The following is a 16,376-nucleotide window of genomic DNA, read 5'->3' on the forward strand; positions in this document are numbered from 1 at the left end:
GGTAGAAGAAACATAAAAATTATGGGCTTAGGGAAATATTATGATATAGCCCAAATTTGTAACACTATTCTTTTGAACTATGTCTCCTTCAAAGTACTATCTTGTTGGTCTTCAGATCAACATTTTAAATACAAATAATAGTTCATGTGAAAAGAAAATTCAATAAAGGACATGTAATTTACTATTTAAACTAGTAATTCTTAGAAAATATTATTAATTTAATAACAAATGGTGTTTTTTTTTACACAAAAATAAATAATATTGTATCCAATTCACACCCGGTCGCAACAAAATACATGAGGGTTACATCTTCAATATTCTGGCCTAACCAAAATTAAGAGAGAACATTGACCCATTACATAGAAGCACCAAAAAAGATTAACAACCGATTTTATTATATCATGGCTTTACGATTACAAAAGGACAAAAATATTGATTATGTGATAGTAGCAAGAGCTAACCTTTGATTGGTGTTGGTCTGTTGAGATCTATGTATCAATTTCTTGTAGATTCCTGCTGCTTTTTGGGACTAGCAAGAGCATTGTTTCTTAGCTTGAGGTCCATGACAATGTTCCTAAGCACATCAACTTCATCAGTCAGATGGGAGAACTGAGACTGGAGCATCATTATCCTTCTTTGTGAGATCAATTTCAGCGTGCTACATTTGGAAAATTTTAACTACGAGATCATAATATTCCCTGTGAAGAGCTTCATGGGTAGATAAAAAATGAGATTAGGGACTATCAGTTGAGGAGGACTATGAGTCTAAATCAATATTCATTATACCACACTGAACAAGAATTCGATAAAGTTTGATGATGGTAGGAGGTGACCAAGGATTCCTTTCACTGCCTTTCAAGATTTTGACACAAAGAGTAAAATTGGTCCACTTTAAGCCTCGAATCATAGACTTGGGCCTAGATAGGAACCCAATTTCCATGCAATTAAAATAAAACAAAAAGGGAAACCAAACAAATATTAGGAAAAGAGGGCAGAAGATAATGCTAACACCTCAGAACTAGAGACATTCAATAAGTTTCAAGAGAGGAAGATGAAAAATATGTTGGGTTAACCAGCAGATTCAAAAACCATCTTAGCAAACTCTAGTTAGAAACCAAAGAAATGAGATAAGAGCATATTTTTATGGAATTTCCATCAAAACCAAAATATGTACAAAGAAAAAATATGAAAACAAGAAACACATATGTACCTTCTAGAATTGAGGTCTGACCCAGGCTGAGGCCCACAGAGAAAGAATGCCCCAGATCTGCTAGGTCAGCCTCCGAACCAGCAAGCCTAGAACACCAAAATTCCCATGAGCAGGAGTGCGTTACTCACCTAGACACTACTCAATTGAGTAATTTAAGCATGAAGTGTAGCTCTTCATGGAGCTACCTAAAGATTGTTTACCTTGATGCCATAATTGAATTTGAGAGACAAACAAAAACCAAATTCACAAACTCATGAGGAGAGGAAACACTTAGAGGAATAAGTGCAGGATTGAATGGAGCTGATGTGAAGCATCTCCCCAATTTAACACCACTTCCCCTGTCATTCCACATGATCTCCATCTTCAAAATAATAAATCTCCTTGTACATCGTCTAAGAAGATCCATCGTTATATTAATGAAAGGGTAATTCCAAGGCTTGGGTAGGTAAATGCTATTATTTTGAGCATGTGAGGCAGGAAGAAATTCCTTTGCGTGGAGAAATATTAGATATTTCAGCACATTTTGACAAGAAACATTTTCCATCATAAAAACTAACTACAGCTTGATTGAACTACTTGCAATGATTACAAGGGACGTGTTTCAGGGAAAACTAGTGTAGATTCGAACTGCTAGTCCCACTAAGACAGGTAGCTATCTTAGAAACAAACAATGAAAGCTTTTCAAGAGTTACTTTAAGTGTGATAGATGGAAGAGAAGAAAAGAGGACCAACCTGGATCTTCCATTTTGATCCTAGCTTGATTTCTCCTTTCCTTGATAGAATTTGCCACTCCTTTCCTACTTGTCCCACTTCAAAGAGTACCTGTAGAGTCAAAGTAACAACAAACTATCAAAGCATCTCTATCTAAAACATCATAAACAATGCGGAATCAGAAACACATTGACCATACAATTGCATTTATAAACTATAAGATTCACAAATATGAGATCATATGGAGGAAAGCTCAAAGAACTTTATTAATAGTAATGTAAGAGAGGATTACAACCTAGCTATCTGATCCAACATCATCCTCCCAGTTGTAGAAGCCCTCTTCACCTCATGAGCAAGAAAATCACCCAACAATGTAATGTCTCTTCTCACCAACAAATCAACAGCACTTCCTTACAAAATACAAAATTCCAGCCTCTCGATCTCTCAGATGAGGGATCCATTTATAGATGTCTTGCAAGAATTTGAGTCAGCTCTGGTTTTTGTAGTGTCACTCCAATGATAGTTCTTGGTTCCACTTGGAGATTTCATGATCTCTTACTCATCCCTGGGCGAATTCAGAGAGGCAAGTGTCACAGGAGAAGTTTCTGGAAGATTCCATGATCATCCACCTTGCAAACTGTCTCATCCATTTGTCTATTCTCTCTCATCACACCCCAAAGAAGGCCATTTGAGTATGCATCGCACCTTGCCCATGGAGTAGTCTGTATGGTCCAGTTTTGGCTAGTTCTGAGTAGTTTTTCAGGTGGAACTTCTGGGAAATGATGTAATCAGTTGACCATGATCCTTTAGGGTGTGAAACAACACTTTTAGGGACTTAAGGAGCGCTTAGTTTATGGACATATGAGTTTGGGGTTGCAGTGCCCAAATATATCTATAACAGGACGGGTATGAGAGGGTTCAGGGAATAATAGGGAGGGGAACAATAATTACAATGTGTCTAAATAAAACTATAATCCAATAATAAAGGGATCTAGGGAAGATCCAAACTCTAGGAGACATGTGTTTAACTAGGGGATCAAACAACTACTCTTATGCTCATTCATCACGAGCCGAGTTTCATTCAAAGAGCAAGCCTGATTCACTTTTGTATTAGCTTCCATATTGTTGATTTCGAGTATGTGATGGAATCTTCTTGAGTGAAAGAATACCATTATACTTCTATTTCTCTGAAGCATCATATCAATAGAGTTGGATTTCATATTATTTTCATTTATTAGATACTGGATCATGAGCATTGAATCTCCTAAGGTGATAATGTCTCCCACACCTCTGTCTTTGGCAATGTATAAGCCTTGCAGTAGACCATACATCTTAGCTTGGTTGTTAGTTTTTCTTCCTAGGCCCCATGAGAATTTTACTTCAGTTATTCCATCAGGATTAATTAAAATCCCTCCCCCTCCTAGCACCCCTAACAAATGGAAAATTTTAACCAAATGGGAAATTTTCTTCTTCTTCAGAAAATGGAAAAAAAATAACCAATTGGAGAAATTTCACCTCTAAAATATCCCCTAGCTAAACATATGTCTACTATAAAAAGAAATTCAAAGTAAAAAGGATCTTAATTGATAAATGCTTTTTAAATCTTAGGATATTTAATTGATTTAATGCTTACTATAGAGTTAATACATAACATTCATCACTTTTTCATTTATATATCTTAATTTATTTATGATATGCATTAATTGCGCTTGGAGGCGCATTCTACAACCCAGTATGAGGGAGATGTGTGATTCCGCCCATGCTCAATGTGAAGTTGACACATGTTATTTTTAAAAGAAAAATATAATCTAAATTAAAAAATAATGTCGGCTATAATAAAAATGGAACTGAGTATGCATATTTGGTTAGTTTTAATTAAAAGGCGACATAAATAAATATACATTTGGTTAGTTTTAATTAAAACCATTATAAAACATCAATATTCCCACTCTCACTCCACTTGCTTGGTTCATTGTTAATAGTACAACCTGGTATGGAGGAGATGTGGTAAAAATATTTTAAGTTTTATATCAACTTAAAAGAATAAATAAATAATAAAAATAAATAATTATATTTGCTTAATAAATATTTCTCAGACTTAAATAAACTACCTGAACATCCTTATTCACTAATACATTTCAACATGAGATTCATATATATAGTGAGAGAAAGTGTGTGTGTGTGTGTGTGTGTGTGTATATATATATATATATATATATATATATATATATATATATATATATATTCAATGCCCGAAAGAAAAAAGTAATTAAAAATAAAATAATTCAATGATTTTCTAAAAAGAGGGAGATGTGTAATTCATTAAAGTATTAAAATAAAATTGATATGTAGCATTTAAAAAATATTATTAATAATTGTAACACTCTCTCCCACTCCCTAGGGTATATCATGCGGTGGGAGGGGTTCCTTCATAATTAACTCGACCTCGATGGTTTGTTATGAATATGGGGTTACAAAAATAAATTTGTGTACACAAAATTTGATAGAATTCACTCTTGATATCATTATTATATTCAACTCATCAAGAGCTTTTTGGAAATTTAAATTTTATTTAAATCTGATTCACAGATCAAAAGTTATACCCAATTAAAATTTGACAAACCATAGTGTGCTACATCAACAAGAACGACCACATAGTACCCACATGGCATCTGCGTAGACATGCATTGGCATATCAACACCTTCCATGCATGCATAAGGTTGTGGGCTACACCAACCCAATCCCATCGCATTTTGTGACTAACCTCCATTATGGATGGTCTATCTAGCCACATCATACTAGCCTTGGCTCCATCCAACAATCCATAGATAAAGAACCTAGTAGGTCCTTCCCATGCATGTCATCACAACCCCAACTCCATCTAGTGACCCACAGATAAAGAACTTAGTGGGTCCTTCCCATGCACATGTCATCTGAGCCCCAACTCCATCAAATGACCAACAGATAAAATACCCAGTGGGTCCTTCTTGCGTGCATGTCATCACAACCTTGAATATGTAGGGAAGAAACTTAGTGGGTCCTACCTACACACATGTCATCACCACCCCATCTCTTTTCAATAACCTACCAGAAAAAATTCACTGGGTACTCCCTATGCACACATCATCACGACCCCAACTCATTTCAACAACCTACAAGAAATAACCTGGTGAGTCCTTCCTGTGTACATATCATCACAACCCCAATGCTTTTCTAACTATGCCCCATTATCTACTTAGATAATCCAGGGTTGCACACATGTTATCTTGGACCTAGCTACTTGCGACTATACTCCAATTTACATCTACTTAGAGAGTCCAATGGCTACAAGCCCCCATAACCTATTGAAATACGATTTACCAATAGATAAGTACAAAGGAGGGTGACCACCTGATGATCTAAATTGGATCCATAGAATGACTGTCAAGAACCATGACTAAATCAAGTCGAACAAATCTTTAATGAAATCCAAAATAGTATCAAAACCACCTTGAACCAGTGGCCATGGCAGCTGATGTGGAATGATGAGGACCTCGATCAAAGAGTGTTGACCGAGGCCCATGGAGACCGCGCAGGAGGCCAAAGTAGCCCCTGGGAGCCCCAAAATGGAAAAAGGGCTAAGTTTTTTATGTGCGATTAGCATTTAGCGCTAATCGAACATCGCTAAGTGAACAGGGCCAAAATGGGAAAGCCCGAGCACCTTGTCACATGGGGGAACCGAAGGACTATGGGCGAGAAAAGGTAAAAGCGCTAAAATACAAAGGCGGGACCCACACTCTGGAAACCAGCAGTTTTGATCAGGGTGCCCTTAAACAGTAAGAGGTTTTGGATAGGAGAAAAGCGATTCCATACACTGATCGACATGTGGTAGGTGAAGGTGAGAGAAAACTGCCGTTGATTGCGCACTATCGGTCGAGCAAGTCAACTGCGTGAAACATGTGTATTACGTCGGATCTAGAGGACCCAGATCGGACAGATGAGATTGTGCACGATGGAAAGAAGTGGAATCGACGGGGAATTAAGCCATGTTCTAAAGGGATTTGGAATCTATTTGATAGCCATGGTGGAGGAAGAACGCATCCACGGCGTAACTGAAGAAATGAACCGACGGAGCATGCTGGCACCAATTAGAGAAGGATAATTGGCCATTCCCTGAGCATTCATGATGACGTCGAATGCAGGGAACTCCAAGTACAACTACAGAAGGTGAGTCAATAGGTGGAAGAGGAACCGAACAGGCATATGGATCAAATGGCTAAAACCATGAATAGAGACAGTCGAACTAGTTAGAGTTGATTTGGAATCCAAGTTGAGAAGATTCCAAGTGACCAAGAGAGACAGTGAACAGTGAACCCTGAGAGGAGGACTGAACACAGAGAACATTAAAGCCAAGCAGAAGAGATAGAGGGCCGAGCTGACCACAGGCAGCGACGAGAGCTAGAGAGCTTGAAGATTCAAGCCGTCCCATAGAGGAATCTGTCCGAACTTAGCATCACATTTGGATCTTTCCACTGTAGACCAAGGGTCATAGAGCTGGTAGGAAGAAGAAGAGTCTGTCTACTCCACGTGGCTTGGGGAATCCAAGAACCACCCTGCCAAGCAAAATATGCTTCAGGAGAACTCATATTGAGTCCTTGTATTGTAATCTCTCTACTGAAAGACACAATAAAATAAGGCCACCACTGAAGCTGGACCGGAGACGTAGCCCTAGAGAATAGGATGAACTCCTTATTAAAATTGTTTGTGTCTTTGTGTTGCTTACTGTATTTCTCTGTTGTCTTTCCATTTCATTTTCTATGTATTGGTAATCTGATTGATCCGTTGTTTCAATAACACAGAATACACACACCAGCACATGAGTCTGTAATACCTTTAGCTTAATAAATCTTTAACTGATGGCACTCATAGGGTGAATATCAGATCAAGTGGTATCAGAGCAGTAAGGTTGTAAGGTTAGACAAGATTGTGTTGGTATAGCTGCAAATGCTCACAAGATCAAAGCTCAAATTAGGAGAAGGATAATTGGTGGAAACTAATCCTAAAATTGGGAGAGTCCATCCTCGAAAGACCATGTCAGAAGAAGGTTCTATGGGGCCAGACCCTCAATTCATATAGATTTTCCTAGCTATGAAGTCCATGGTTGAAGAAATGTACCGAGACTTTAGAAAGCAAAAGGTGGAAGATGCATCAGGCTCTAGGAAAGAGAAAGAATAATATGAGTCTCACTTCCATGACAACTCCAAAGGAAAAGGGAAAGAGGAAAACTTTCTCACACCTCCTAATAGCCCTGTACATAATAAGAAAACATCTTTGATTAAGTTAGATGTTAAATTTGATTTGCCTATATATGATGGAGAGCTAAATGCTGAAAAATTGGACAATTGGATTAGACAAATTGATGTGTATTTCAGGGTATAGAACATAAACTCAGACAAGAGTAAGATTCAGCTGGTAAGCCTACGCCTAGGAGGCACTTCCTTGGTTTGGTGGGAAGGTAGAACCCAAACTGATATGAAAATCCATGGTAAGACTATCTCTGTCTGGAGTGACCTTATTTCTGCAATCAGGAAATAGTTCTATCCATTGGCCTACATGTAGCAGGCCATGATGAGTTGGCAAACTCTTCGGCAGTTAAAGGGGAAAAGTGCACAAGGGTATACTCAAGAGTTCAGAAAGAGAGCATTGAAATTGGGTATCTCACTAGACTCACCAGAGACTCTTTTGAAGTACATTGGTGGTCTACACAGCTACATGAGGCATACCATCCTCATGTTTAATCCCACTAGCATAGATGAGATGTCTGTACAAGCTACTCATCTAGAGGCTAGAGGAAAGAATGGAAATCCAGAAGTTGGGGGACCATCCCAAACCACTGTAAGCAAGAGAAAGGAGAAAAGAAAATAGAAGTGGAAAGCAAGGAAGGCTAACACTGCACAGAAAGCCAAAGCTTCATGCACTCACTGTGAAAAGGAGGGGCATGATGATGAGCATTGTTGGATTCTGCATCTAGAGCTGAGACCTAAGAAGTTTGAGGGCAAGAATAAGAAGACATCTACAACTATTCAGAGAGATTTGCGGTTGGACCGAGGAGATGAAACAACCATAGTAGCCACAGGTATAAAAGGTAAGAATTTTGAAGCATCTACTAGTAATTATGCTGAATCTGTTATTGATGAAGAAAATGAGAGAAAAAGACATGAGCTTTTCCATATTCTAGTTATTTCCAAAAATCAAAATATTGATACTTTGTTTGATAGTGGCTATTAAGTAAATTTGATTTCTAAAGCAATTGTAAAGAAATTGGGATTAGCAACTACACCTCACAAGAAACCATACCCATTAGGATGGTTGAATGATAAAGCACAACTACAAGTGACTAGACAGTGCAAACTCAAGTTTTCTTTTGGGTCAACATTTGTAGATGAGGTTGAGTTAGACATGATTCCTTTGGATATATGTGGAATTGTTTTAGGAAGTCCTTACCTGTGCGATAGAAAGGCAATTTTCTGTAGAGCTAAGAACAAGTATTTACTGGTTAAAGATGGAATCGAATACTTTGTAAGAGCTCATAAGCTCAAGAATAACTATACTCTCATAAACTCAAGACAGATGAAAAGAATGATTAATTCATGCAAACAATTCTTACTGGTGGTTGTAAAGGGAAAGAAACCTAATAAAACCAATGTATTTGAGGGCTGTAATGCTGAACAACAAGCTGATATAGAAAAGGTTGTTTCAGAGTATGATGTCTTAATTCAAGAACCTAAAGGTCTGCCACTCGAAAAGGGAATAGTACATGATATTATTTTGCAGCAAGATGTTCCATTGCCTAACATTGGGATGTACAGGTTGTCTGCTTTAGAGAATGCTGAAATCAAGAAGCAGGTGTAGGTGTTGCTCAAGAAGGGCTTCATCAGGCATAGCACATCACCATGTGGGTCACCAATCGTTTTGGTGAGAAAGAAAGATGGCTCGTGGAGAATGTGCATTGATTACGGAGCATTGAATAAGATAACCATCAAGAATCGTTATCCCCTTCCTTGCATAGATGATCTCTTAGATCAATTAAAAGAAGTTGTTTATTTCACCAAACTGGCTTAACACAGTGGATACCATCAGGTCAGAGTTGCAGAGCAAGATGCATGGAAGACTGCTTTCAAAACAAAGAAGGGATTGTATGAATGGCTACTTATGCCTTTTGGCTTAACTAATGCTCCTGCTACTTCCATGAGATTAATGAATGATGTACTCAGACCTTTTCTTGATGATTTTGTTATTGTGTATCTGGATGACATTCTGATTTTTAGTAAAATGTGGGAAGAACATTTAAAGCATGTTAAGCAAACAATAGATGTTTTGAAAAGAGAAAAACTTTATGTTAAAATCTCAAAATGTGAATTTGGCAAAACATCTCTAAACTACTTGGGTCACATAGTAGGGGGAGGTGAATTGAAAATAGATCCCTCTAAAGTGGCAGTCATTTTTAACATGCCTAAACCCAGGTCTGCTACAGAAGTGAGAAGCTTCTTAGGAGCAGCACAACATTGGAGGAAGTTCATCTCTAACTTCTCCACAATTGCAGCTCCCTTACATGCTTTAACAGGATTGAATAAGGTGTTTCAGTGGGGAGGCAAACATTAGAAATCCTTCGAAACCTTGAAAGAGAAAATAAGTACAACACCTGTACTAGCACTGCTAGATTTGCAAAGACCATTTGAGATCCAAACTGATGCCAGTTACTATGCCATGGGAGTAGTGTTGACACAGCACGGCAAACCCATATGCTATCATTCTGAGACTTTTAATCCTGCAATAGTTAACTATCATACATATGATAGAGAATTGTATGCATTAGTTCAGAGTGTGAAGAAGTGGAAGCATTATTTAATAGGCAAAGAGACAGTAATACATACTGATCATCAGCCACTTCAATATCTACACTCCCAAACTAAGTTGAAACAATCAAGACATTACAGGTGGATGGGTTTTCTACAACAGTTTCACTTAGTCATCAGATGTAAAAGGGGCATACATAACAGGGTTGCAGACATGTTATCTAGACCCATTATAAATGCATCTACCATACTTAAGCATAATTCTGTACAACATGAAAGCTACATAGAACAATATGCTAAGGATATGGACTTTAAAGATGTATATGCAACTTTGAGTCAATGCAAAAGAGTAGAAGAATTGGACTATCATATAAAGGAATGACTCTTATACCATTGTGGGAAACTATGCATTCCACAAAATGAGAGGATAAAAATAATTAGGGAAGCACATACTTCTCTGATATTAGGTCACTTTGGGGTAAGCAAAATAGTTGCACAGCTGCAAAGATTCTGCTATTGGCTGAAAATGAATGAGACAGTTTCTAGATATGTAAGATGGTGTGCCATGTGTGCTAAAAGAAAGCCCAGCAATAGAAAATTAGGCTTGTACACTCCATTGCCAGTTCCTTCTCACCCTTGGGAAAGCGTTTCCATGGATTTTGTAGGAGGACTACCTAAATTTAGGAAAGGTCATGATTATCTATATGTTGTTGTGGATAGGTTCAGCAAAATGTGCATTTTGATACCTTGTAGTAAACAAGTCATAGCTGAACAGACTGCAAAATTGTTCTTTGAACATGTATGGGTTCATTTCATATTACCCACTTCCATTGTATCTGATCGAGACACCCAATTTGTGGGGAAGTTTTGGTCTAGTCTGTGGGAACTGATGGACACCAAGTTAAAGAAAAGCATAGCTTTTCATCCAAAAACAGATGGCCAGACAGAAGTAGTAAACAGGACTGTGATCCGGTTACTGAGAGGTTATTGTAGCCAACATCCTAAGCTTTGGGATGAACACTTGTGTTATGTGCAACATGCTTACAACAGAGCCAAACACTCTTCTACACAGAGATCTCCTTTTGAGACCTACTTTGGTTTCACACTAAGGTCTCCTTTGGATTTTATCTTTGGTAAAGATACCATGGTTGATGGGCACAGTGATGTGGATAAGGCAACTAGGTTCATTGAACAGATCCAGGAGATCCATCAGGTGGTACAGGGATAGCTAGAAAAGAGCTAGGCCAAGTATAAGGCTAGGCATGATAAGCATTGGATGGAGCATAGTTTTCAAGTTGGAGACCAAGTCTGGATGTATATCAGCAAGGATAGGATGCAAGGTGAAGGTAAATATCTAAAGCCTGTCAGGTATGGACCTTTCAGGATACCTGAGAAGATTGGTGAAAATGCATTTCACCTTGATCTACCAGCTTACATGCACATCTACTCAGTCGTAAATGCAGATTGTTTGAACCTTCAATGATTGAGGACCCTGAAGAGAAAAGTAAATTTCCTTCTATTGATGACCTGCTACCTGAATACCTCAATGAGTTATAGGAAGACACCGTGTTGGACAAGAAGGTGAGGACAATGTGCAAGGGAGAAGTTGAGTACCTTAGGATTGGGCTCAAAGGTTCAAAGCCAAGCAGCGCAAAGTGGTTTGAGATTCGACAAGTGAAGAAACAATACCCTCACTTAGTCGATGCTTAAAAACCAAATTTTGGTGGTCCAAAAGCTTTTTCAGTAGGGAGTCCATGATCTGAATTGGATCCATAGAAATACTGTCAAGAACCGTGACTGAATCAGGTCAAAAAAATCTCCAATGAAATCCAAAACAGTATCAAAAACACCCTGAACTAGTGGCCATGGCAACCGACATGGAACGATGAGGACCTTGGTCAAAGCGTGCTGACCAAGGCCCATGGAGACCACGCAGGAGGCCAAAGTAGCCCCTGGGAGCCCTACAATGGAGAAAAGGTGAAGTTTTTGATGCGTGATTTAAGCGAACAGGGCCAAAATGGGAAAGCCCAAGCACCCGGTCGCGTGGGGGAACTGGAGGACCGCGGGCGAGAAAAGGTAAAAGCGCTAAAGTACAAAGGCGAGACCTATGCTCTAGAAACTGGTGGTTTTGTTTGGGGTGCCCTTGAATGGTAAGAGGTTTTGGAAAGGAGCGGAGCGATTCCATACACCGATCGACGCATGACAGGCGGAGGTGAGAGAAAATCGCCTTTGATCGCGCGCTATCAGTCGAGCAAGTCAACCACACAAAATGTGCATATGACATCAGATTTGAAGGGCCCAGATCAGATGGCTGAGATTGTGCCCAATGGAAAGAAGCAGAATTGACAGGGAATTAAGCCGCGTTCTAAAGGGATTTGGAATCCGTTTGACCACCACGTTGGAGGAAGAACGTATCCACGACGTAACTGAAGAAACGAACTGACGGACCATGCTGGCACCATTTAGAGGAGGATAAGTGGCCAATCCCTAAGCGTTCGTGATGACGCCGAATGCAGGGAACTCCAAGCATAGCTACATAAGGTGAGTCGACAGGCATAAGAGGAACCGAACAGGCATAGGGATCGAATGGCTAAAGCCATGAACAGAGACAGTTGAACTAGGTAGAGTTGATTTGGAATTCGAATTGAGAAGAGTCCAAGTGACCAAGAGAGATAGTGAATAGTGAACCCTGAGAGGAGGACTGAACACGTAGAATAGTAAAGCCAAGCAGAAGAGACAGAGGGCCGAGCTGACCATAGGTAGTGTCGAGCACTAGAGAGCTTGAAGATTCAAGCCATCCCATAGAGGAATCTATACAAACTAAGCATCACATTTGGGTCTTTCCACTGTAGACCAAGGGTCACAGAGCTGGTAGGAAGAAGAAGACTCGGTGTACTTCGAGTGGCTTGGGGAATCCAAGAACCACCCTGCCAAGCAAAATCTGCTTCAAGAGAACTCATATTGAGTCCCTTATTGTAATCTCTCTGCTGAAAGACACAATAAAGTAAGGCCACCACTGAAGCTGAATCAGAGACGTAGCCCTGGAGAATAGGGTGAAATCCTTATTAAAATTGTTTGTGTCTTTGTGTTGCTTATTATATTTCTCTTCTGTCTTTCCATTTCATTTTTTTTGTATTAGCAATCTGATCAATCCGTTGTTTCAATAACACAAAATAAACACACCAGCACATGAGTCTGTAATACCTTTAGTTTAATAAATCTTTAACTGATGGCACTAATAGGGTGAATATCAGATCACTTGAACTCTTATTTTCTGAACTTAAGGCATAAGGCTTGAGATCAAAAGGCCACTAATCGTTAATGATTTAATTTATCAAGGGAAATCACCTCCAAACATGAGAAAGAAATAGTTTTAGACACAAGAAAGAGACATGGCATGATTACCAATTCACCCAAAATTCTTAACTTTAACAAAGGAATGCACCAGTCTACTCAAACCATACTAGCCTATGGACGAAATTATTCAAAGAATCCTAATAAAAAAATGACTAAGATCACACAAAATTCATGTTGCACTGAGCATAGCCACACAAATACATATCCCAATCATGAACAAAATTAGTGAACAACATCAATCATACATTCATGCCTATTCATGTAGCTGACTCTGTAGCTTATAGAAATAACAACAACATAGAGTTATATAAAACCAACATAACCATGAGAACATATAAGGAAACATTCATCATCATCATACATGAGTATCAATGTTCCTCCATTTCTAGTGTTAAAACACATGCTTTCTAACCATCCATTATACAAGTATGTACATGATTAAGTACACTTGTTTGATTAACTTGAATGATTGGAAACTAAGGAAGGGATTTAAAGTCTCCACCTAACCATAGGCTAGCTACACTGCAATATTTTTTGCATCTTTTGTAGCTAACTACCCCCGAGCTAGATTCAGAGTTTGAGGAGTTATTTGCTCAAGGGAATTTCACACCGATGACAAGTCAACTAGACTAAAGAGGGAGTGCACTAACCATGTGGTTTATTAATTTCCTCATGTAGTAAGCACCACAATGACTCTTTTTCCTCTCTGAGACAAATCATAGTAATTAACCCAAGGCTTAGGGAAGTTCTTCTCAGTTCTAGGAGATTGGTCTCACTTTAAGGGTGGTTGATCAACTATATTTTCAAGGAGACCATTGTAGGAGTCTAGATCCCACCATCCATGTGGTTTATTAGCTTACTCGGAAAGCACTTAAGTGATTTATCAACCTCAAGGAAAGCACTTATAGTTTATCAACCTTTTTAGCAAGAACTTGAGTGTCTCATCCTCGCAAGTGGTTTATCATCATTCAAACAAGCACCTCTATGGTTTATCAGCCCATTCATAAAGTTATAATTGGTTTGTTATCCCCAAGGAATGCAATTATAGGTTTATTAGCTGAGAAAACAAGCCCTATTGAGTCAATATATCCAGTGAGTGTTCACCAGCCATCACACCAGTATACAACCACTAACCACATTGAAAAATTCAGGGAATGATGTACCAACATAGGGAATTGGTTCATAGCCTTATTCTATTCTCTCATATTCTCCTTTGAGATGTGCTTCCTCACTACTCTACTCGAACATTCCTTTGTGATTTGTGTCTTCATGTTTGTCTCCCCTGCCTTCTGCTACTACTTTGTGTGTTTTGTTTTCTTATTTCTTCCCTTTCCCTCACTGTCTATTCCCTTGTTTTTTTATTTCTTTTACATGTTAGATTTTATACCAACACATCATATGAGAACAGGGATCTCATGGACCTCATCTCCCACTTCATACTACCCATACACAACTTCAATTCCTATTGAGAAGATCATTAATTCATTATGGAGATAGATAAGGAGAAATAAATGAAGTGGCTTGGGTTTTAGGTTTAAACAAAAGCTAAATAAATTCCCCCCTCCTTAGACCTCTAAATTAATCTCCACTCCTTTGGCTCAACCATATTTTCATTTTTACATTTATTTATATATAAAAATATACATGATGAAATATTACATGTGGGTAGAAAAAAAGGTTGTTACGGACCCCAACCCCTTAAAGAAACACTGACCTCAATGTTCTATAAATAGAACACAAATTGCAGCCGTGAGATTTATATATACAACCCTTTAAATTCATTAACATAGTAAAAAAGAATAGGTAAGATACACTCATTTGATCATCCATTTCCCAGGTGGCTTCATCTAGTCCAAAGTGCTTCCACTACACCTTGACCTGTCCTATTACTTGATTTTAGAGTGCGATCTACTGCTAGTATAGAATACATTGTGGTTCTAATTTTAATTATCCCTCAAATTCCACATGTATCATAGACAAATCAAAAATATAATTAACATCATATACACATGTTTAAAGAAAATAAATGTGGGAAACATCATGTGTTTTCACTATGGGTGGCATGACCAATGTATAAGCCATTGGCTCCACTCTTTCCAAAATCTGAAATGATCCATAAAACCTCGGTGCCAACTTAGCACAAGAACCTATTCTCATTTAACCCTTTCTTGCTATGATGCAAAGACATATTCTCCCACTTGGAATTCCTTGTGCATTCTTTTCTTATCTACATATCTATTTTTCCTATCTTGGGCTGCTTTCATTTTCTGCTTGATAGTAACTACATCTTGATCCATTTCCTTTAACATATTAGGTCCAAGAACCACCCTACTTACTGGATCATTCCAGCTGATAGGTGTGTTACATTTTCTGTCATGTAGTGCCTCAAAAGAACTCATTTTCAGTGACTCTTAATACCCATTGTTGTAGGCGAATTCAACTAAGGGTGGAAAATTTTCCCACATATTTGGTTGATGCATGACATACATCTTCAACATGTCTTCTAGAAATGTATTTACTCTTTCAGTTTGTCCATATGTTTGAGGATGATTTGTTGTGCTAAATGCTATCTCTGTTCTAAAACCCACAAAAAATTCTTTCCAAAACTTTGAAGTGAATTTGGCATATCCTGATTTGAAATGATCTTCTTGCATATGTCATGTAGTCTAAATATTTATTTCATGAAAATATGAGCAATCACAACTACCTTGTGGGTGGACTTGACAACTATAAAGTGATTTTCCTTTCTCAACATGTCCAATACCACCATTGTAACATCATGTTGTCTAGATGTATTTGGTAGTACTATGATGAATTCCATAGAGATGACGTCCCACTTCCATTCAGGAATTGGAATTAGTTGTAATAATTCTATCGGGTACCTACATTTCCACTTTAACTTGCTAACATTCTAGGCATCTGGCAATGTAATCAACAACTTTCGTTTTCATGCATGGCCAATAATACCTTTTCTTAATTCCTGTTATCATTTTCTGATAACCATGATGCCTTGAATGATATATTTTATGAAATTCATCCATGACGAGATTCTTCAAGTTTCCCATTCAAGGAACATACCATCTATCCTTTAATATACCATCATTAATGAGTCAGTAACCCTTCCTAATTGATCCTTTTGGCTCTTGTTGCAAGCATTCCTTCACACATTGACAATACTCATCATGAAGTAGTGCCTCTTTGATCCTCTCTTTGATATCAACTTCAAAATTTCTAATGGATACCACATGAGCCACTTGCATAC

Source organism: Pinus tabuliformis, chromosome 1_2 (assembly GCF_031772625.1).
Source record: "Pinus tabuliformis cultivar Carrire ecotype Pingquan chromosome 1_2, CPIR1, whole genome shotgun sequence".
In the NCBI taxonomy this organism is placed as follows: domain Eukaryota; kingdom Viridiplantae; phylum Streptophyta; class Pinopsida; order Pinales; family Pinaceae; genus Pinus; species Pinus tabuliformis.